We start from the raw sequence: 23,884 nt of genomic DNA, 5'->3' as shown, positions 1-23,884 counted from the left end.
AAGATTGCTATTCACAAGCGCAAACCATCCAACTTGAAGGAACTGGAGCAGTTTTAGAAAGACTAATGGGCAAAAATCCCAGTGGTAAGATGTGGCAAGCTCATAGAGACTTATCCAAAGCGACTTGGAGCTGTGATAGCCGCAAAGTGTGGCTCTACAAAGTATTGACTTTAGGGGGGGTGAATAGTTATGCACATTGACTTTTTCTGTTATTTTGTCCTATTTGTTGTTTGCTTCACAATAAATAAAAATCTTCAAAGTTGTGGGCATGTTCTGTAAATTAAATAATGCAAGTCCTCAAACAATCCATGTTAATTTCAGGTTGTGAGGCAACAAAACACGAAAAATTCCAAGGGGGTGAATACTTTTGCAAGGCACTGTACATTTCAAAAAACATAATTAAAGAACTAGTAACAGCTGCAATAGCATACCAGTAGCAAAACAAAGCGAATCGCATATTTTATTGTTCTTCTTGAATGTGTACATCCACAATTGTGTAGTCTGCAGAGACGGATGCATAAATAATAAATTCCTAGATTCCTGAAATATGTAATTCTATGCTCAGCAGGCAAATCTACATGTAAACATTCAGGAAAATTACAAATGTGCAAATAGCATATTCCCCTGAATGGATTAAATAATAATTGTACAGCATATACATTTACCTAAAATAACTACTAGTTTAGAAGTCCACCTCAGCTAAAACGTTTATAGAAGGCCAAAACTACAAATGTATATGTTACAATTATTATACTTACTTTCAGTGTAGCTATTTATCAGAAGTTGCAGCTCTAACTAGAATCTCTCAGAACTCTATTGCATTAGCAGATTACTGATATAATTTATTATACTTCTACCATGATCCAGTAAACAGGCAAAGAAATAAAAAAATTTAAAAAAATCCTGATTTAGGGAGCTACAGTATAAATGCAGGAATGTCCTAAAAGCAATTCTTCTGTGCTCAATTATCCAACACAGATACATTGATTTGATAATTCTGGTTTGCTGTATTTCTGTAATGAAAATGCTAATGCTGTATGCATAGTTTTACCATATAATTCATCGGCATGTTTTCTCTATGCAGCTATTTTAGAAATGCTGACAATTTTTTACCCAAGTAAAGTACTACTCCTAATTTACATCTTCCCATTCTGTGTTCAGTTTTTTGGCTGCATTGATTTCCTGAGGACACATTTCCCTCCACTTATGAATATTGTTCTCCTGATTTATTTTCCTGTTAATATGTCACCTGAAGCTTACCCACCCTACCTTGCATTGCTTGACTACTAGGCGTCATTCAGTGTTCCAGCAACATAAATGAAGCATAAACTTATAATGTTCATTTGTAACATTTCACAGAGACGGAACAATACGGTTTCTTACTGGTGCTATGGGAACTCGTACATATGAAGAGGCTAAATAGAATTTCTTAACTTTCCATTTTTATAAAATTTATTAACTTTGAAGCTGAACTTCAGAGAAATGTAAAAACTACCCTTGTATTGTATTACTAGATACATACTATATGATTTGACTATTGGTAAGTGTTCTTTGCTGACATGGATTACACATTGGAATAATAATTTGACCAGATAATTATCGAAACTGGGGAGTAGGGGTGCAGCTTGGAACTATAGGGATTCCACATTATCACTTCACCCCATATTCCCCTAAAGCCCACCAAATGAACCCATTATGCTTCAATATGTGCAATATGATTACGCACACTGCCATGATGTCTTTATGATACACGTTCGGATACCTAGTTCCAATAACATAAGAACTAATGACTATCTTGGAAAAGGAGGAGGACCATCCTGTGGCATTATATGGGTGACAATGACCATTTGTAGGAGGACCATTCAATGTGTTTCTATTTTGATGTTTCTGACTATTAACTGTGAGGTATGTAGTAACAGCTGGTCACCTAGTACATTTATTGTTCAAATAAGAAGCTGTAACTGATATGTACCATTCCATATTCAGTGTTCTTGCTGAAACTTTTCCTAAAGAAGTGGATCATCTCCTGCGAAATGCAAACTGCATCAAAATTACAGCAATTCACTGTGCTCCACCATAGGGAAGCCACCAAGAACTTGTATTCAAGGAGTACTAGATGGTTTTGGTTATGTTTTATGTGCAGTTTTTGTGTGTTTGGTATGTTTTTTGATATGTATATATGTGCAATTTATATCATATAATAAATATTTTTTGATACTTTTTTACTAAAATTAGGTACCATTACAGTATAGAAAAATGTAATGGTCCCTGAAAAATATAAAATATTCTATCATATTTCATATTTTCCTAATTTTAAATGGTATATAATTTGCTTTCTAGCTTTCCAAAGAAGCATTGAAAGCTAGGCAGACTTTGGAATAGGCAGACAAGAACTCAAGTTTTGCACCTAATTCTCTTGGGCATCTCTAGAAACAAGACATAATCTAAACCTCCCTTTAGAGCACTTTCACACTGGGGTGGGCGTCGGCGGTAAAGCACCGCTATTGTAAGCGGCGCTTTACCGTCGGTATGCGGCCGCTAGCGGGGCAGTTTTACCCCCCGCTAGCGGCCGAGAAATGGTTAAAAACCACCGCAAAGTGCCTCTGCTGAGGCGCTTTGCCGGCGGTATAGCCGCGCTGTCCCATTGATTTCAATGGGCAGGAGCGGTGAAGGAGCGGTATACACTCCGCTCCTTCAACGCTCCGAAGATGCTGCTAGCAGGACTTTTTTTACCGTCCTGCCAGAGCATCGCTCCAGTGTGAAAGCCCTCGGGGCTTTCACACTGGAATGAAAGCAGCGGCACTTTCGGGTCGGTTTGCAGGCGCTATTATTAGCGCAATAGCGCCTGCAAACCGCCCCAGTGTGAAAGGACCCTTAGAGAAAATAATAAATATTAATATTTGCACGATATTGGAGACTAGGTCCATGACAATCATAGATCCATAGCAAATGACTATAGATTTGTTTGGTGTAGGAGGACAAAAAACAAAATCCATGTAGATATGAGAGGAAGGATAAAAGGCAGGAGAAGGAGCTGACTACTGGGTGCTTGGAAGTCTTGTATATATTTAGTAGGGCTAAGACTGGAAAAATGTTGTCTGATAGCGTGTGGCACCATTCTTTGGCTGCAAGTAGTTATTAATTTCCTACTGGCCCTTGCAGAGAGTCAAATAGCTCAGAGAACAATGGAAAGAAATATGTAATAAGGGGGGTTGTGCTGTGCTAAACCGATAACAGAGTAATGTAAGATGTAAGATTATATTAGTGGGATAAGGGGCGTCCCACTAATATAAATGATATGGAAAGATATTGTATGACATCATATCTATACAGTGCAAAAGGATGAAAGATAAATGCTGCGCTACTCCAAAAATATAAAAATAATATGTTGCTACAAGTAGTAGTACAAAATGCAAATGAGTAAGTGGAACTCTCACATTACAGGTGAGGCAGTCCTAGAACTAGCTGCAAGTCATTAAATAAGAGGTAGTGGTATAACATAATAAATACGTATGAATGGTAAAGTGCACAGTGCAAAATATAAAGCTAAAAGCAATTAATAAAATGTGCAAAATAAATGTGCAGCATTACGAACTGTGAAATGCAATCACGTGTGCAAACTCAGGGGATCCCCTGACGAAAGATCGCAGAAAGGATCAATCTGTCAAAGATTGGTTGATCAATCACAGGAAGGATTGGTTGACCAATCACAGGAGGGATCAAAGTAAGGAAGGACCGGGCGTTTAATCGCAGGAAGAATCAGACGGACGATTGCAGGAAGGATCTCGTTGATTGGTCGCAGGAAGCACCGCTCAATAAAAAGAAGGATCGATCAGAGGTAGGCTCAATCGATCGATCACAGGAAGTAGAGCAGAGGTAGGGTGCTACTACCCAACAGTATTAGAAAAAAAATTTCAGAGCTAGCTGGATGCGGAAAGGCAGTTGCACAGCTGCAATGGCAATCATGAGAAAATATAGTCCGCTACTCCTTGCTTGCTCTTCAAAAATCTATTGATTCTCCAAAAGACACGGCAACAGACAGCAGATGTAAATGTGTTTCAGCCTTGTGGGCCTTGTTCACTACCAACAAAGCCCACAAGTCTGAAATGCGTTTACATCTGTTGTCTGTTACTGTGTCTTTTATGGAGAATCAATAAACTTGGAAGATTTTAATGAGCAAGCAAGGAGTTGTGGTCCATCTTTTCTCATGATTACAGGAAGGATTGGTCAGGTGATCCCAGGAAGGTCAAAGTAAGGAAGGATTAGTCGATTGATTGATGGAACAATCGGTCGGTCGATTGTTCATCCCTTGCAAAAGCAATAAAGTTGATAAGAAAAGTTAGAGACAGTGTAAAAAGAAAGTTTAGACTAGAATAAATAATAAAAAAAATGATCTAAAAAGGAAACATATATATAATGTTTGGGGTTCCAACTAATTTTCTTGCAAAAAGGAGAAGAAATGTCAGAATTGGCCTGAGTGGGAAAGAGACAGGGAGGGAAGGAGGGGGAGATGCAGAGACACTGAGGAGACAGCTGGATAACGAAAGCACGTAAACTGATTACGCTATCAGAGATCAGCAGCTATGATAAAGGTGGTCAGTTTACAGAGGGGTAGACAGGAACAGGCATGATCAACCAGGTATTGTACAAGATAGAAAGGGACAATTGACAGGGCAAAGGCACTATGCTATATCTCGTGCCCTAAAGGGACAGGAACATTTTTTTTAGGGCTACAATCACTTTAGGGCATTAATAGCTTTTTAATTCTAGTTTATTTCTGGAGCTTACTGCATCAGAAAAAACATGATGCAGTTGGAGTATTTGGAAACCTACTGAAAAAACAGACATGGTTAGCAAAGAAATGCTGAGACTTTGCCTGAAAAATTGATAAATCATAGAATCAAGTGATGTTTTTATTCCATAGTTCAGACAATAGTTCAGACAATAAAGAGAAAACAAAAGTTGTTTTAGTCTTCCTGACTTTATCTGCAACAGGTTGTATGGGACTTCATGGGGCTTATGTCCTCACTAAAAAGTTGCTGTAGCTGTATAGATAACAAAGCAGATTTAAAACATGTATGGCTGCAGTGGTTGGAAATCACCAGAGCTGATGTTAGAAGAAGTTTAAAAAAATGTCTGTAAAGTTTGGAGCTTCCCCAGATAGATAGGTCATAGAGTATTTGAAATACATGATCTTGCAGTAGAATCCACAACAGCCCTAATGACTGAAGCAAACACAGAGCAGAATACTAAAACATAAGAAATGAAGAGGAGAGGCTTTTTGCTCAGACACTGCACTGAGCAAACTAATATTTCCTTTGTTGTGAAGCTACACTATGCCCAGCTGCTTTTCCACTTAATCCTAGTGGGTGGTGAGGTCAAATGTCTTGTTATAGTGCACCCTGCCAGTAGGGTAAGATGCCAGTGAAGGAACTGGATGGGTGGAGAGAGGACCAAGAAGAATAACAAGAATGAAAATAATAATAATTGTAGCTAATGCTTGGAAATTCTAAAAATCGTTAAAGCAAATATTTTTCATGGGAAATTATATTTTATTGCTTTCTAATTAAATGAGCTTTATGTTTCACACTCTGGAAAAAGAACGTAGACTACCTGATACATTTTATTTGAGGAGCAATTGAAAGGAAAACATAATTTTCTAGAACAGCTTTGTATGCTGTATTGCTTTAAACCTCAATATGCAATTACTTTATTTTACTTTTCATCCAGGTGAATACTGAATTCCCAAGCTCCTCCTGAAACAGCATGGAAAAATCATAAAATAATAAATAGGTAGAGTGAATGAATAGGATTGTACATGTGCAGGTCTCTATTTGCACAATAAAGTTCTGAGGACACAAGTGCTCAACAGTTGTGCTAGGAAACAGTCTCTCGCAACAATCCAGCTCACATCAGATCTGGAAATAAAGGATGACAGATGCTTTTATTCCCCAACCACAAAATCTCTGAAGTTTATAAATAAATGCAAACCTTCTTTTACAATAATTCCAAAGACTTAAGTGTGTAGGAACAGAGGAATTATAAGCAACCCTTCAAAGAAATTTTTTATAAATTTCATTTAGTAAATCCAAAGACATTAAAAAGCAATGTTTGCTCAAAAGTTTTACTTGTTTTTATATTTTTATATTGCATCTTTACTCAAAACAAGGGGAAGAAATCTGCACAGTAATGACTACCGACTGCCTGTAAAATATTTTATTTTTCTATATGGCTAGTATTTGTTTCTGTTAGTTCTGTCTTACATGCTATATAGGTAAAGGTAACTTAACCACTTCCATACAGGGCCCTTTTACTCTTGCTGCCCAGGCCCATTTGCAGCTTTCAGCACTGTTGCACTTTGAATGACAATTGCGAGGTCATGCAACACTCTACTAATATGACATTTTTATCATTTTTCACACAAATAGAGCTTTATTTTGGTGGTGTTTAATCACCACTGGGGTTTTTTTTGTTGCTAAATAGACGAAAAAAGACAGAAAATATTGAAAAAAATAGTTTTTCTTATTTCTGTTATAAAATGTTGCACATAAATAATCTTTCTTCATAAATTTAGGCCAAAATGTATACTGCTACATTTCTTTGGTGAAAATAACCCAAATCAATGTTTATAATTTAGTCTGTAGGAAAATTATTGAGTCTACAAACAATAGTATACAGTATATACAGTATATACAGTATCTCACAAAAGTGAGTACACCCCTCACATTTTTCTAAATATTTTATTATATCTTTTCATGTGACAACACTGAAGAAATGACACTTTGCTACAATGTAAAGTAGTGTGTGTACAGCTTGTATAATAGTGTATATTTGCTGTCCCCTCAAAATAACTCAACACGCACCCATTAATGTCTAAACCGCTGGCAACAAAAGTGAGTACACCCCTAAGTGAAAATGTCCTAATTGGGCCCAATTAGCCATTTTCTCTCCCCGGTGTCATGTGATTCCTTAGTGTTACAATGTGTCAGGTGTGAAAAGGGAGCAGGTGTGTTTAATTTGGTGTTATCACTCTCACTCTCTCATACTGGTCACTGGAAGTTCAACATGGCACCTCATGGCAAAGAACTCTCCGAGGATCTGAAAAAAAGAATTGTTGCTCTACATAAAGATGGCCTAGGCTATAATAAGATTGCCAAGAACCTGAAACTGAGCTGCAACACGGTGGCCAGGACCATACAGCGGTTTAACAGGACGGGTTCCACTCAGAACAGGCCACGCCATGGTTGACCAAGGAAGTTGAGTGCACGTGCTCAGCGTCATATCCAGAGGTTGTCTTTGGGAAATAACGTATGAGTGCTGCCAGCATTGCTGCAGAGGTTGAAGCCTGTCAGTACTCAGACCATATGCTGCACACTGCATCAAATAGATCTGCATGGCTGTTGTCCCAGAAGGAAGCCTCTTCTAAAGATGATGCACAAGAAAGCCCACAAACAGTTTGCTGAAGACAAGTAGACTAAGGACATGGATTACTGGAACCATGTCCTGTGGTCTGATGAGACAAAGATAAACTTATTTGGCTCAGATGGTGTTAAGCATGTGTGGTGGCAACCAGGTGAGGAGTACAAAGACAAGTGTGTCTTGCCTTCAGTCAGCCATGGTGTTGGGAGTGTCATGGTCTGGGGCTGTATGAGTGCTGCTGGCACTGGGAAGCTACAGTTCATTGAGGGAACTATGAATGCCAACATGTACTATGTTTTACTGAAGCAGAGCATGATCCCCTCCCCTCGAAGACTGGGCTGCAGGGCAATATTCCAGCATGATAATGACCCCAAACACACCTCGAAGACGACCACTGTCTTACTAAAGAAGCTGGGGGGAAAGGTGGTGGACTGGCGAAGCACATCTCCAGACCTAAACCCTATTGAGCAACTGTGGGACATCTTCAAACGGAAGGTGGAGAGGGCAAGGTCTCTAACATCTACCAGCTCTGTGATGTCATCATGTAATGATGGCCACACAAAATATTGACACTTTGGGCCCAATTTGGACATTTTCACTTAGGGATGTACTCACTTTTGTTGCCAGCAGTTTAGACAATAATGGCTGTTTGTTGAGTTATTTTGAAGGGACAGCAAATTTACACTGTTATACAAGCTGTACAGTCACTACTTTACATTGTAAAGATATAATAAAATATTTACAAAAATGTGAGGGGTGTACTCACTTTTGTGAGATACTGTATCTGAAAATCGATGGATCCTGATGTAAAAACGGCCTCATTTCTTGAGGCCTGAAAATGCCAGGACAGTATAAATATCCCCCAAATGTCCCCTTTTTGGAAAATAGACAGTCCAAGGTACTTAGTAAAAGGCCTAGCTGGTTTTTGGAAGATGTAATTTTTTGTCATAATTTTTTGGAAAATGAGAAATTAAAAAAATGTAATTTTTAAAACGTTTTTAATACTGTCACCAGTGCAGCACAGAGTAATCATATAACTGGTGTGGCAGTGATCAGGGACATTGACCAGTGACAGTATGTAAAAAATAAAAATAACAATACATTTTTTATATATTTCTTAAATTTTTAAAAATTTTTTTTGGTTTATTACATTTTTTTTCTTTTTGTTACAATTTTTACATACTGTGACCAGACCAGAGCAATATAGTGTTACAATTTTAACACTGTACTACTCTGGGGAAAGGATCAGGATTTCTTTTTTTTGGTACACACTATGATTGCTTGTAACAGTGAATGTTTCTGTTTCAAGCAACTATTTTTTTGTGACTGAAAACTATTCATTTTGTGTTTAGCATTGTGATAAGCTGTGATTGACCACAGCTGATCACATGGTAAACCTGGGCTGGGCTGTAACCTGGGCTGAGCTTGAAGGTGTTAAGGTTGGGACAATATTTGCCAATGCAAATACTCCCTAGTACATTCACCAGTTAGTTTTCAGAAAAACCTAAAGCGCATGTTAACACTGACAATAACTGTTCCGTGTCCAGTGCTCACTTCCTGTGGTATCTCAAGGAGGGTAATTAACCTTCCTACTTCTTATCTTGGGACTACAGAATGATTAGCCTACATGTTGAAGTGGGAGGGTTTGATTTTTTTTTTTTTGCAAATTATAATTAGGCAGTCTATAAAATGCTGTGTTGCCAGACCACAAGAAAACTTAGGAACTGAGTATATTTATGACAGTTCAACCCGTAAATTTCTAAATGTACAGGATCTTTAAAAAGAAAAATGTGCAGATGCTTTTATGCTTTTCTGTACACTTTAAACTAACAATTTCAACATCTCAGGTGAAAAACAGAAGTTATTTTTGCATGCATTTGAAAATACACCATGCTTCCCCATCATCGGGGAAAAAAAGCCTAAAAAAAAGGAATGCAGCCATCACATTTCAAGATTGGAAAGGATTTTTTTTGCTTTTGGAATTAACGCTTTAAGTATAAAATAGAACTTTTGCACATCTGAATTTGTGTTTCAACATTTAGAGCATGCCCCTACTGCCTTAAAGTTCCTAAATTCTAATATTTTTGGTTAGTGTAACACGTGTATTCAAATTCCAATTATGGTTACAGTAGTAGATTCAGGCTGCATTCCAAAAACTGTTAAATTTATAATTATTTAACATTGAATTTAATAATACCTTTGATTTGTATGTTAACTGCAGACTTAAATACTGTTACTAGTCGTTTCCTTGTCTATTTATTTGGATTTTCCTGGGTTCTAGGAAATATTTTATAAAAGTGTGCCATTTACAAGACCTGGAAAGTGCACAAATGACACTTTTTCTGCAATTTTAGTAGTTTCCCTGTTCAGGTCAGATTTAAAAATATATGCCTATTAAGAAAAAACCTACAAAACTCCTAATTTTTTGCATGTGCAGTATTACTTTGACGACTACTATTAATAAAAATATGTGTACGTTGGCATAAGTATATCCCATATAGTGGTTTTTGACTGTAAAGCTTGCCATCTCCTGGCCTCAAAAGCAGCCTCTGCAATTGCTTGAACTGTTGTCCAGCACAGTGACTACATGCTGCTTCTGGGTTAATATGTCACTGTCAGGGAGGCAGAACATGTAGCCAGTTGGCCACTAGCCAAGATCTACTATATAGCCCAGGTGTCAGATAAAGTCCACTTTCTGGGGATGTTATTAAACTCAGCTGGCTCTGGTAAGATGGAATGCAACAGAGTCCCCTAAAACTGAACTCCATACAGATATAAGACACACATGAATGCAAACTTAATAATACATCATTAATAGTATTTTTTAAATGCAAGCAGTGTAAGTACCTGAACCTGTATAGCAGAACTCAGTCTCAGAGAGAAAGAGCAGCATCAGGAACCAATCAGCTGTGTGGAAGTGCAAGGAGCATGCTAATAGGAAAAGAGAGCAAAGTTAATGAGAAAGGAACTCATCTGTGTACTGCTTCTCCTTTCACTGTCCAATCACAGGATCAGAGAGAAGCAAGACCTGTAAGTATAACTTAACTTCAACAGACAAAAATTCACTTCCCTGGTGTTGCTAGGCAGGCCTGTGCTGTGTGCAGAGATGTGTAAACTTTAGTACTGGATGGACATAAATACAAATCCCTTTGTCAGGTAAAACAGCTCTCATATATGTATTTCATCTGTTCATGTGGCTGTTTGCCTGGAGTTCAGCTTTAAAGTGTGAGTTCACCTTTTTAGAAAACATGAAAAGATGAACTATCACAGTACATCCCTTCCCATCACCTGGTCTCCGCTGTACCTACCTCTGTGGGTGATGATGTGGGTGATGAGCTGTCAGTGCCCATACAGCCAGTGCAGTGGTCCAGGGATTTTAAATCCCTGTTCTTCTCCCTTTTCTTTCTGCAGAGCTTCCAGGACAGATCAGCGCCGGCACAGAGTATCACTCTCCAGAAGCCCACAGAGGTAAGTACATCGGGGACCAGGAAGGGGAGTGTATGCGGTTTTTCTGAAAACTTCAGCTAACCTTTTAAAGCGGAACTTAACCCTCCTATTCTTTTTAGTCAAGGAAGCTGCCATCTTAGCTTCTTTTTGATCTGCAACTGCCATGGTACTGCACATGTGATCAGTTATGATACCAGCCAATTAATGGTTTGACAGTTTGGTTGAGATCACAAGCAAATGTGACAGTTAGGTTTTGAAACCGTTTAGTTCCGCTTTAAGTTGAGCCTGCCCAATCAAAGGATCACTATGAAGTCAAGCAAAGTAGCCAGGTAATTATTGTTTCTGTCTGAGAATTTCCAGTGGAAATGTTGTATTTTACAGGCATGTTTTGGCGTGGGTTATTTAAAAGTGATTTTTTGTCTGGGGGGTAAGCTCCCATGTCTTCTGGGAGCTTTCATCCCTGAGGGCCACTGTATGAAGCAGCTGGGGTTGGGCCTCTGATTGCATATCTCTCATCTCCTCCCCCCTTTTTTTTTCCTTTTTCCTGAACCGCACTCCGGAGTCCCAGACCTATAAATCTATATATCGGTGAAAGGCAAATCCTGACGGTGGATGAAAGGACCCTGCTTTTTCTGTGGTAGGGAACCCTCTTGCAGTATGTGGGACTATTCTGGTCCATTTCCCTAAATCCTTCAGCTATGTTCTGGTGTAAGCGCGGTTTTTGTTTTGCTTTTTCTTTCAATAACATTTGGACAGGGGGTTACCCCCTGCAGACAGGTTGATATGCACTGTTTGTATTCCTATACTGTGTTTTTTATTCTGCCAAAAACTTTAAAGAAAGAATTTTAAAAAAAGGGTTTTTTTTTTGCTCCAACAAGTTATTTTTTTTAGAAAAAGAGATTTGGCTTTAGCTCTGTGGTTATTGAAAAGTTGTGTTACAGGTTAAGGCCTCATGCACATTTTTTTAAATCTCCTAGAAGCCTTCTCCTGGCAGCAGCATTTTTGCAGAAAAAAACGTCTGATGCTTGTAACAGTGTCTAACGCTTTTACAAGGGTTTAGGTGAATTTACAGGTGTCAAGCACTTGGGCGTTTATTTATTTCATTGGCCAGAATAAATAATTTATTCTGGCCATTGAAATTAATTAAAGCTTATGCACGAAGGGAGCCTAGCGCTAACACGCATTTAAAAGCATCAAGCGTTTTTTCTGCTCAAACTCTGCTGCTCCTGGATGCACTAGCAGTTCTTTTTTCCTGCCTCTAATCTCTCCTGCCACTAAATGCTGCTAAAAGCCTATGTGTGCATGGACACACAGGCTAACATGCAGGGGAATTTAGAGGCAGGAAATAAAAAACACCAGGCGCCGCTAGGAGCAGCTGTCAAAACGTCCAGTGTGCATGAGGCCTAAAGATGAGGAGGTTACAACTAGAGTCAGTAAGGGTTTAGAGGATAATCTAAGGATAGGGTGAAAGAAGAAAATTAGAAGTAGAGCTAGGACTGGGTTGTCAATTGTAAAGTTAACATTAGAGTTCAGGTATAGAGCTAGTGTAAATGCCTTAGCTTTAGGTTTGGGATAGCACTTGCTCCAGTTGGATCCACACATAATCAGCCCAGCAGAACTTAGGCACAGATCCAGGCTTCTTCCCAGCCTTGACAATATCCAATCAAAGAAAAAGGAAAAACGGTCAGCTCTGGCCCCAAAAAAGTGCTGACACATTTGTTGCTGTACTCGCAGTGCTTTGTCGAATAGCACATAATGAACAACATCACTGTTTAAATTCAGTGCTTAATTAAACAGATGTACAACCTATTAAGTCATTCATCCCAACATCAGTACAATCAATGAGTTAATAGACCAGTGGTCTATCTGTTTAATTAAGCATTAGTGGTGGGGGTGATTTAAGCAGGGTATATACAAGCATAGTTTTTCATTTTGTTCAACCAGCGGGTTGAACAAAAAAAATAACTCACAGATCCCAGCATCCACACAAGTGATGTGGTTGCAGGGATCTCCCGCACAACTTCACCCTCCCCTAGTGTGTGCCGTAAAAGTTCCCACTTCAAGGTGAACTTACTCCACTCTTTTAGTAAATCAACCTCAGTGTGTGTGATCTTTTCTTTTTCTTCCATTTAATCTTTCATTCACTGGGAAAATTAAACAAGAAATCAAATGAATTCTGTTTAATTTCTTTCTTTACCTGTATATTTACTCCAAGATTTTGTGTATCCATTTCTGATGCCTAAAAACTACACCTGAAGCTCCAAAGTTTAAAATAAAAATACTACATTTTATTGAATACAAAAATAATGTTAAAATCATGTTAAAAAAACAACAGTCAAATATGTATTCTCAGTTCCCCTAAACAGGGCAAACAACAAGTGGTGGTCCCATCCCCCCAGGTACAGGTTGGCATGCGACGGAGCACACAAAGTCCCTCATCATTACACCCTGCACCTGGAAAAAATGGGAGACTTTACGCATGAACATGTTTCAAAACAGGACATATTTAAGTAGTTCCAACATAAAGGCTTTATAAAGCCAAGTTGTTTTTCTTTCAAAAGTTCAACCACCACAGCAATGACCCCTTGGTGTGGAATAGAACTATGTAAAGCTTCTGCGTCAGTCGTCACTAACCGTACAAACCATGGGATTTCCAAATCCTTAATTTTTCGCAATAAGTGTCTCATATCCTTTATGTATGAGGTCAAATATAAAATGAAAGATCTTAAATAATCATCAGTAAGTTAACTGGCATGTTCTAAAATACATCCAATTCCAGACAGTATGGCGCACCCTTTAGGGTCAATTACATTTTTATAAACTTTTGACAATGTGTAAAATATGGGGGTGACTGAATGTTCGAAAATTTCCAAGTGTCTTAATAAGTCCAACATAAACTGTTCTATCAATGATGTTTCTTTATTTCTTGATAAAAAGTTACAAGTTTACTTTTAGGATAAGCCTGTACAATCATGGTTAGATAATATTTTATGGCACATGCTTATATAATGATGTTGATCCATGATTACTGCATTCCCACCTTTTTTGATGGTTTAATGACTATATCCTAATCATTTTAAAATTGTAAAAACGCTTGATATAATATAGGTTCCAGGTTCTCAGGGTCAGACTGAGCTTTATTGATGTCACATATTACCTTCTGTACAAATGCCCAAATATGGGTATTTAACTGAAGTGATGGAAAAGTTTGTGTTTTTTTTTCCTATAAGACAAATTAAATTTAGCATAATCAAGATTGACAACATCTTCCTCCATGAATGTTCCCAAATCCTCAACATTACCCTCTTTCCAGAGGAACGATTACAGAGGGCTTGAAAATCGTTTATAGTAAAGTCTTTCCATAAATCAGTATCCTCATTGGAGGGCCCCGTGGTAGTATTTGCCATGAATTATATGTAGAATTAACTTTCTAGCAAAAAGATAAACATCTATAATAACCTCAAAACGATCGACTTTCTGGTAGGGGCAAAAGCTCAATCCTAAACGCAATAGCTTCTCCTCTTCTACAGATAATTTATACAAGGATAAATTGATGATCTGTAATTCATTTTGTCTTAAGTTTTTCTTATCACACATGTGTCCATGTTGCCCTGCATTTTCGGTTCCCCTAAAGGGGCCCAAGTCTGTGGGACAACATGAGATACATATCCTTTGCTGGAATAAGTCTTACATACTATATAGTTGTATTTTCTGTAGGTTCATCTCCCATCACTTGTGGTGTTCAAGTTCCCACCACCAACTGAATTACCATCACCACCTATATATAAATGAGAAGGAATATGAATAAGTACAACAGATTCATTAGTGCAGATGTTCAAACTGTTCAAAAAGTTTTTATGTATGTCTATGCCAGGTATTATAGCTTCCATGTTTGAATTTATTTCTCAATTTCTGGTGTGTGTACTAAAGAGACTTCAATATTCCATGAAGAGAAATAGCAGTTGAGAAAATATCAGTGTTCAAATCTACTAAGTATATTAGATGTGGTTTGAGTGTGGGGGCCAGGGAGCGAACGTGGAGACCTAGTTCTCTTTGCCATTTGTATGCTTGTCCTGTACTATACGCAGAATCCCTTGCAGGTTTTTTTTATTCCTATTCAAAGTATCCTTTTTTGTTGTATGATTCAATGTAATCATTCAAATTTTTATTTTGTGTTTCATATTGCAGAAAATGTTAAAGTATAACTAAAAGCAAAACTTTGTTTTTAGTTGTGGATAGAGTGGAGGGGGATTAGTACACCTACCAGTTATTTTTTTGCTGCCTGTTCCCCCCTTAAGGAGATTCACCCTCTCTATTGGTCCTGTTTACCATTATCATTGAAAGTGAAAGTACAAGAAATTACCCAAATTTTGGGTTGTCCCCAGAAAAGTAATAAAGTGGACATTTTCCAATGAGTACATTAGTTCTAGTGACCTGGGGGTCCCCAAGAAATTCCCTTGATTTAGAGGGATTTCCTCTCACTTCCTGTTTGGCTATGTGACCGGCAGTGAAGGAAAATCTCTGCAATGGGTGAAAAAAAATCTGACAGGGGTTATAACCCTCCCTTGATCTATCCAAAATGAAAAAAAAAAGTTTTGCCTATAGTTCTACTTTTGAGAACATACTATCTGGATTTGTTTATCTAATTCAAGTAGTTCATTATTGTAATGATCATTAAGAAGCTGCATAATTTTTATAGAACAGTTTTGAAGATTATTTTCCCATTCTTCCCTCATCTCCACACTACCTTGAGGTATGGCGGGAAAATTTGGAACCACAACCCAAATGGGAGACATTGACATTTAACGAACTTCTTGAAATAATTAATGTGCCAAAATAAGTTTGACTTTGTCAATATAAGTTGGACTATGTCAATTACTGTTTGCATTTCCAAAAATAAACTTCCAAATCAACATAGATGTTATTAGGGACAGATATTCTATTTGAAGTCTGTTCATAAAACCTTCCCACATTTGTTCACAAAATTTGCTATTATAAATCATACATTCTAAATAACCCAAAAAGAAAACAAACCCAAAAACAAAACAACATCAAAAACCAAAATCAGCTCAACTGAATATTTTCCTGAGATCATACCAAAACTTGCATCTGGGTGTCTTCCACCTCTATTTCACAAAGATGCGATTTGGTATGAAGTGTATTAAATCCCTAGTTGTAAGTATAAACACAAGAAGAGGAAAAAGAATGGGGCTTTTTTTTTGGTGCCAGGGCTTACCTACCTAGGGGAATTAAGAATACATACAGTATCTCACACAAGTGAGTACACCCCTCACATTTTTGAAAATATTTTCTTCTATCTTTTCATGTGACAACACTGAAGAAATGACACTTTGCTACAATGTAAAGTAGTGAGTGTACAGCTTGTATAACAGTGTAAATTTGCTGTCCCCTCAAAATAACTCAGCACACAGCCATTAATGTCTAAACCGCTGGCAACAAAAGTGAGTACACCCCTAAGTGAAAATATCCAAATTGGGCCCAATTAGCCATTTTCCCTCCCCGGTGTCATGTGACTGGTTAGTGTTACAAAGTCTCAGGTTTGAATGGGGAGCAGGTGTGTTTAATTTGGTGTTGTTATTGCTCTCACTCTTTCGTGAAGTTCAACATGACACCTCATGGCAAAGAACTCTCTGAAGATCTGAAAAAAAGAATTGTTGCTCTACATAAGGACGGCCTAGGCTATAAGAAGATTTCCAAGACACCAAAACTGAGCTGCAGCATGGTGGCCAAGACCATACAGCGGTTTAACAGGACAGGTTCCACTCAGAACAGGCCTCGCCATGGTCCACCAAAGAAGTTGAGTGCGCGTGCTCAGCGTCATATTCAGAGGTTGTCTTTGAGAAACATACGTGTGAGTGCTGCCAGCATTTCTGCAGAGGTTGAAGGGGTGGGAGGTCAGCCTGTTAGTGCTCAGACCATACGCCACACACTGCATCAAATTGGTCTGCATGGCTGTCATCCCAGAATGAATCTTCTTCTAAAGATGATGAACAAGAAAGTCTGCAAACAGTTTGCTGAAGACAAGCCGACTAAGGACCTGGATTACTGGAACCATGTCCTGGGGTCTGATGAGACCAAGATAAACTTTATTTGGTTCAGATGGTGTCAAGCAGGTGCAGAGTACAAAGACAAGTGTGTCTTGCCTACAGTCAAGCATGGTGGTGGGAGTGTCATGGTCTGGGGCTGCATGAGCGCTGCTGGCACTGGGGAGCTACAATTCATTGAGGGAACCATGAATGCCAACATGTACTGTGACATACTGAAGCAGAGCATGATCCCCTCCCTTCAGAGACTGGGCCGCAGGGCAGTATTCCAACTTGATAATGACCCCAAACACACTTCCAAGACGACCACTGCCTTACTAAAGAAGCAGAGGGTAAAGGTGATGGACTGGCCAAGTATGTCTCCAGACCTAAACCCTATTGAGCATCTGTGGGGCATTCTCAAATAGAAGGTGGAGGAGCGCAAGGTCTCTAACATCCACCACTCACTACTTTACATTGTAGCAAAGTGTCATTTCTTCAGTGTTGTTACATGAAAAGATAGAATAAATTGTTAAAAATGTGAGGGGTGTACTCATTTGTGGGAGATACTGTATTTGACTGTTGTTTTTTTAATATGATTTTAACATTTTGTATACAATAAAATGTAGTATTTTATCTAAAACTTCAGAGCTTTATTCCTGAGTGTTTGCAATCGAAAAAAATCCTATTTCTTTTCCTCTCCTTGTGGTCACAGTGTTGAAGCTTTCTGTCTAACAATGCTAAAAATAAAAATAGTGCATTAGTCTGATCTCATTAGAGCTTACTGACATGGCTGAAGAGTGACCAAGATGTGGTAAATTATGCATCGTGAAAAAGGAGGGAGAAAAGCTAAATTTGCTGACACGAAATCACATCCATCCTTTTGACAGTAAAAACATATCTATTTCACAAATATGTGTCTATAAATGCATACGAACACATATTAACAAAAAAGACTAAGTATACTCACCATAGTAAATCTTAAGCCAGATTCTTGACAGATGAGGGAAGTAAAAAGGGCTCTAGAGGGATGTGATTCAATGTCAATTGTAGTTTCTGCAAAAGGCCTGCAGGGTGGTGCTCTTCTCTCTGTTTTTAAGCCATAATTGAAAGAATATTTTTCATATAAGCAATCCATTTCTAGAACGTGATAGATTATTTTCATTAGAAACAAAAACCCTGAAGTAAATATTAAAGCCTAACTCCAATTAAATATATGCAGTCTGCTGAAAGATATTATCCTGCGGTTTATTCATTGCACATGATAAAAGCATTACCGGAAAAAGTAATTAAGAAATACATTTATATTATAACCGTTATCATACATGAAGTCTGACCACACACAACATGTAATTAGTGAAGTGCCAGGGAAATTAATTGCTAATGCAACTTTTCTATTAGGCTTGTTTATATAATGTGCATGAAATCCAATTTATCTGATCAGAGAAACCATTTTAGGTGAAATTAACAGAAGAGTCCAATTGCTCTGTGGTGACATTCATCTTACATCATGAGTCAATCTTTCCCTCCAATTTTCTACTCTAACTCTATTACTTCGCTGGGAAAAAACGAGATTTGATTAATATGACTTTTAAGGGAAAATAGCCACATATTTTTCACATATTCTGTGAAGAAATAAAGTCAAATGAAGCAGAAATGTAATTGTAAAGAACCCTGAGCATGCGGCAACTATGTTTTATAAGTTTGATTTACAGCTTACAATGGCCAGTATTGTATATTATAAGAAGCCTACAAGGGTACACATAATATATGCTTGGTAGAGAAGAGAAAGCTTGGAAGATGAACCAGCAGATTGATGGTAACTAAATTTTAACACGTATAGGATATACACATGGATTTGTCATAAAAAAGAAAAGCTTTATTTTATTTTATTTACTATATTATTATAGTTCTGAACAGAACCATTTACTAGTCCTTGTACCACAAAGAGCTTGCAGTCAAATGTCCTTGCCACAAGCACACTTCAGCCACTTTGGAAAATAGCCAGTTAAAGTTAATAGCAGATATGAAAGACACAAATTAATGCATCTCTGTTTTCATTTATACAATGTTAAACATATATTTTTTTTAAATGCAAGCAGTGTTAGTGCCTAAATTTTACCTTCTATCAACCCCTTGCACTTCCCTGTAGAATAGAGCTGAGACCTCGAAAGAGAGAAGAAGCACAAGGAGCTAGTTGGTTCACAAGGAGCCAGTTGGTTAAGCTGCAGTGCTTCTGTGCTAACAAGGAGCATACTGATTGGTGGCATTCATCCTGATTGGTGAATCATCTGTTTGCTGCTTCATTGTCCAATTATAGGCTGGGACAGGACAAGACCAGTGTTACTGAACTGCAGTAGAGAAAAGCGTAAATCTACTTTCCTGCTGGACAGTACTGTATGAGATTCTATTTTCTGGTTTGATATAATATCTTGTTGGTGTTTTTAAATGGATGTGTTAAATAGTCATATTTTATAGGGGGAAGGGGGGAAAAACTGCTACTGCGATGAAGAGCTACAGATACAAAGAAGACGCTGCAGGCGCATTGGGGTCAGTAGGTGGCATTAAAGTTCATTAAAATGGCAATAAAGTTCACTAAAAGTCTATTAAGATAGATTTTATAGGGTCCACCTAGTAGAGGGAGTTCACTTACGACAAGCTCTTCCAAGAGTAGAAGACAACTCTGTATGCCAACAAGGAAATAAAAAGAAGAAAAAGCCCCTCTAAGTGTAGTATCTTCATACAATTTACTAATCAGGGGTAACTCACATGTATACAAGAAGGTAAGGCTCATCAACCAACACTGGTCGACATCAAAGATATAAAATGCCCAAGGTCTGCAATCTGGGAGCTGTGATATAGGAAGGGAACGGCTGGCCACCCTCATCCAGATCACTAGAAGTTTATCTCTCTGTGGAGGACAGTGTGATCCGCAACCCTGGTATGATGATATCACCAGGAATGGGAGTGCATGACGTGTTTTGGAGCATGCGAGATGTGAAGTACAGCTCCCGGGTTGCGGACCTTGGGTGTTCTACATCTTTGATGTCGACCAGTGTTGATGAGCCTTACCTTCTTGTATTACATGCAAGTTGTGTGTCAATAAATTGTGTGTCAATAGTGTGTCAATAAATTGTATGAATATGCTACACTTAGGGGTGCTTTTTTTGCTCTTTATTTCCATGAAGTGCTACAAATCTGCTTATAAGTGTTCAGCATGAAAAGTCTACACCACTCCAGATAAGTCCATGCTGCACACACCACTGTGTTTTCGGGGTGCCTGTCTGGATCATTTTTTAACCAGACAAGCATGCAAGTCTTCAGAAAGAGGATAACAAAATAAACTGTAATTTATTTGTCTCTCAGAAAGGCCTATCCTTCAGGTGTTACAAGAAGGTATATATAGGCAACTCTAGGTGTCTGTACGTCACGCCTGTAGCAAATTTGTCCTTCCTTTTCCATTGAGAAAATTAGAACTATGCCCCCTCCCTAAAAACTGTACTACAGCACCTAATTATAAATACATCTGTCCTTGCAGTCTTTTTAATCCTCTGCAAAGTTCCACAAATTTAATTTAATGCAGCTTCCTGTGATGGTATGGCAATGATGCTGCACTGATCCAGAATTCCCAGCAGAGTTGCCACTTTTATGTGTGCCTGCTTGCCCTACAGTGGAAAGAAAAAAAAATGTTATGGAGGCGTGGTTACCAGAATTGTCATTACTAATTGACAAGCCTGTAGCTTGTCAATCAGAACCTGGCTACACCTAGTTCTGCACACTGCTTTCTGAATTGGCAGCAATGCCTCCATTTCTGAAACCCTCCTACTGCTGCAGTGTCTGTTAGGACAGTGTCATGATTAGGGGTCAGGGTCGATGACAAGTTGCTATAGCAGTATCGGGACTTCCACCAACCAGCGGGATAGCTATACAAGTGGTGGATGACGTGGGTTCACCTGAGGTGTGGCATCTAAGTACTACCTGGTGTTTGCCAGAGCTTCTGTTGGTGGAGATGGATTTAGCTGCATGTTAGTACCAGGTAGTGGTCCTCAGGATTGGCCCACAAAGAGGTGAGCAAGCCAGGGTCCAAAAGCAGATGTAGCAGGAAAGGATCAAACAGCAGTGTAGTCAGTAAGCAAGCCAAAGGTCAGTAATGAGTAGTTGCAGTTTGGGTTCAGGCAGAAGCGTAGTCGAGGAACAAGCCAAGGGTCGGTAATGAGTGGTAGCAAGTATAGAGACGGCAGCAGGGAAGACAGACCGAGATATTGGCTGGGGAGAGCACAATAATCTTGGAAACAGGAAGTGCAGAGACATGGCTTAAATCAGGAAGTTCATGGGAGGAGCAAAGAGTTCAAGGTTCAGAAGAAGTCAAGGCACAAAGCAGGGTTGTCCAATAGATCAGACAGGGTGCTGTCCAGCCGCTTAGGTAGCTCAGTTGGAGGAGTCATTGCCAGACATAGCAGACATAGCAGAGGTCCCAGGTTCAAGTCCTGGTCCTGACAGATGGTATGTGAGACAGAAATAAAGGAGGATCTTGACAGCTGCTGGTCTTATTCCAGCATCCTAATTTTGACTATGATGCATCCATGTCTGTCTGTCCACCTGCAAGGTGATTGATGTGCCCAGTCTCATGCTTGATAAATTGCATTTGTTACATGTGTTCCAAGCTCCCTATTTGTCTGCCCTGCTCTGCTAGATTGGATTCCCTCTTTAACGACCTTGGATCATATATCGACTACTCTTTAAATGCTGCCTGCCCTTTGACTACGGATCTGTTCCTAACTATTCTGAACTTTGCCTGCCTTGTACCTGGACTGTCATTGAACCACTCTGCTTGTCTGCCAACCACAAGTAACTGTTTGCTTTGCTCGGTTCACGCCTGCACCAGCGTGATGGCCACAGCAGCTAGCTGTAGTGTCTGATCACCTGCAATAGGGGTAATTGCGACAGGCCTTTAGAGGAACGTTAATGACTAACTTTAATGGTAAGTTATATATAAAGGTATATTTTGTATCATATGTACTGTATACTAAATTTTTTGGAGGCCTGGGAAAGATATGAATCTCTGCCAGGTTTGTGTTGCTGTATTTCTGCTGGGAAGACTTCCCCTCCCTTGTATAGAGTTAGTTAACTGTCTGACTGTCTAGAGGTCACTATAAAATGCCCTACAGGCATCACGGATATCCACCAATGAGGGAAATTGGTAATACGGAAAAGCACATTACCTAACTTTCATACAAGACTCCCTGAGTTTAATTTTATCTGTAGTTCATATAAATAATTCCCATAAACATGCAAGATGGTGATTTTGAAGTTTTTGTTTTTTTGGGGAAGGAGGGGAGGGGGGTTGTAGAGGCATTTCTCAAGCTTTGTGTGAGTGTTTTTGCAAGATTCAGGTGTTTGTTTCCTAGACTGGGCAAAGGAAAGTGCGATGGGATAGCACTTCTTGATTAGGAGAGTAGTTTTTCAGTCACACACTTTTTGTGCATTTACATGTGCACTCATTGAAGTCTATGGAGGAAAAACAGCCTGAATACACTGAGAAAAGCTCATATACTTTTTTGAGCATGCAGCAGAGAACATAGGGCTACTGAACATACAAGTTTGAAAAGCGGCAATTAGAAATAATGAGATTCCACATGTTGAACATAGTCAGGCATAGGAAAACAAGTTGAAATGGGGGATAAATGTTCTGTTTGAGTACAGGAAAGATCTTTCTGAAGCAAAATTCGCTAACATCTGCTGCCCTACAAATCTGTGGCCAGATGTGTGGCCTGGTTTTTAGCTAATTCATCAAAAACCGTGATGTTTGTAAATTCTTCTGATAACTGATGTATTATGATTTTCAAGATAGATTTTAGGTCTTATCTACTTCTGCTGTAGAATGTCTGTGTAGAGAAGTTTGCTTTATGAAATTTGTGTTTTCAGAAGATTTTTTATTTTTTTGTTCAGCTAAGTCTTCAAATTTTACTTGCTGGCAATCACGCAATTAAAAAAAAATGACCTAGCTATGGTCAGCATTAAAGTGGTATTAAATTACATATTTTTTCCAATTGAATACATTAAAAACTTCTTAATAAGCACTGCCCTGGACATGAGTAGCTCAGAGTGTGTGTGTGTGTGTGCGTATAAACACTTACCAAGCTACCTGAATGCCCCAGCTGGCTCCAGGCTTTAGAACGCCACTTCCCCAAATTTCTGGGTAAAGGAGTGCATGTCTTGAGTATCTCACATGCACTGTCCAGAAGGGATAGGTAGGTGCAGGTAGAAAAGAGAAGAGGGGATCAGGAGAATGGTTTCTGAAGTCTGTCTTTTTCTATGGACACATTTAGGTGGCTGGGGTGTGCTCAAAAGGGTGGCTTCCTAGGACGCTACGAGGGAAAAGAGCCATACTAAATCTAGATATCGCAGCCAGCACTGGGGGAATCATCCAGTATAGATGGAATTGGAATCTTGATAGGCTAAAGGAGAAGCATACCCATTATGTTGTTTCAGCAGCATATGAGAATGAATATCCAACTATAATTTTATAGATCAAAGCTTAAAAATGCTTTATGAGAACCACATAACGAAGGCTAGACAGCTTTTTCTGTGTGTTCAATAAAGATGAACAAAAATATAAAATGTAGATGTGCAAATGTCCGGATTTATGCTTTATAAATGTGAAATCAGATTGTCATCATTTGCCCAGCAAAGTGAGAGGTTGCTTGATGTAACAATTAGATTGTGTCTGAGCAAGAAGACAGACGTAATTCCAACTGTTGAAAGTGATAAAGTGACTTTTGGGAGTTAATGTAATTGTGTGGATAGAAATTGTGGATTGTGTGTGGCCCACTGAGCTCACTCTACCTCCTGATCTTTATCAAAATGATCCTTGTTGATTTTATTCTTTTACTTGGTAAAAATAGTTTTCAGACATGTCTTTATTTAGCTGAGAAAAAAAGGACTTTAGTCTGTTTCACTGGAATGTTTTGTGT

The sequence above is a fragment of the Aquarana catesbeiana genome, linkage group LG03, assembly GCF_042186555.1.
Source record: "Aquarana catesbeiana isolate 2022-GZ linkage group LG03, ASM4218655v1, whole genome shotgun sequence".
NCBI lineage: Eukaryota > Metazoa > Chordata > Amphibia > Anura > Ranidae > Aquarana > Aquarana catesbeiana.
The sequence above is the reverse complement of the archived record's forward strand: the minus strand, read 5'-3'. Positions refer to the sequence as shown.